The sequence below is a fragment of the Apium graveolens genome, chromosome 10, assembly GCF_009905375.1.
Source record: "Apium graveolens cultivar Ventura chromosome 10, ASM990537v1, whole genome shotgun sequence".
NCBI lineage: Eukaryota > Viridiplantae > Streptophyta > Magnoliopsida > Apiales > Apiaceae > Apium > Apium graveolens.
The window spans coordinates 203,000,340-203,001,356 of NC_133656.1; positions in this window are offsets into that span (position 1 = coordinate 203,000,340).

Consider the following 1,017-nt stretch of genomic DNA (forward strand, 5'->3'; position numbering starts at 1 on the left):
TTCGATTTGATTGTACTTTACACTATATTCACCCCCTCTACAGTGTGTGTGACCTAACAAGTGGTATCAGAGCCTATCTGTTAACGCACATACAGTTAAAGATCCAAACACAATTATGTCTAACACAGAAACTCCAACTAAGCCTACCAAAACTGAAGAACCACCAAAGACACAAATTCAAAGTCGGTATGAGACCATCAGAGTTCCCATACTGAGACCATCTGAATATTCCATATGGAAGGTGAGTGACCATGTTCCTGGAAGCAACAGATCCAGAATATCTTGATAGAATCAAGGAAGGGCCTCACAAACCAACCAAGCTTGCTGTTGCAGTTGCAGGTGAAGCAGCAAAGACCGTACCAAAGGAGAAGAGTGATTATACTGCTGAAGATATAGCATCAATTGCTAAGGATGCTAAGGTACGACACTTACTGCATAGTGCCATTGATAATGTAATGTCAAATAGGGTAATTAACTGCAAGACTGCTAAGGAGATATGGGATGCTCTGGAAACAAGGTGTCAGGGAACCGATACAATTAAGAAGAACAGGAAGACAATACTCACTCAAGAGTATGAACACTTTGACTCAAAGACTAATGAGTCATTGACTGATTTATATGATAGATTTGTCAAACTCTTGAATGATTTGTCATTGGTTGATAAGGAGTATGAACTTGAAGATTCAAACCTTAAATTCCTGTTAGCTCTTCCTGAATGCTGGGATTTGAAGGCAACAATAATAAAAGACAACTACAATCTTGATGAAACTCTTGATGAAATATATGGAATGCTCAAGACTCATGAACTTGAGATGGAACAAAGAAGCAAGAGGAAAGGAGGAAAGTCAAGGACAGTTGCTCTTAAGGCTGAAGAAGAATTCCCCAAGGCAGCTACCTCAAGGAAAGACAAGGGTAAAGCTCTTTTCATAAAGTCTGATACTGAGTCATCAAGTTCTGAAAGTGATGATGACTCGGATTCTGAAATCTTGCCTGAGACTGATGCTAATGAGGAAATGA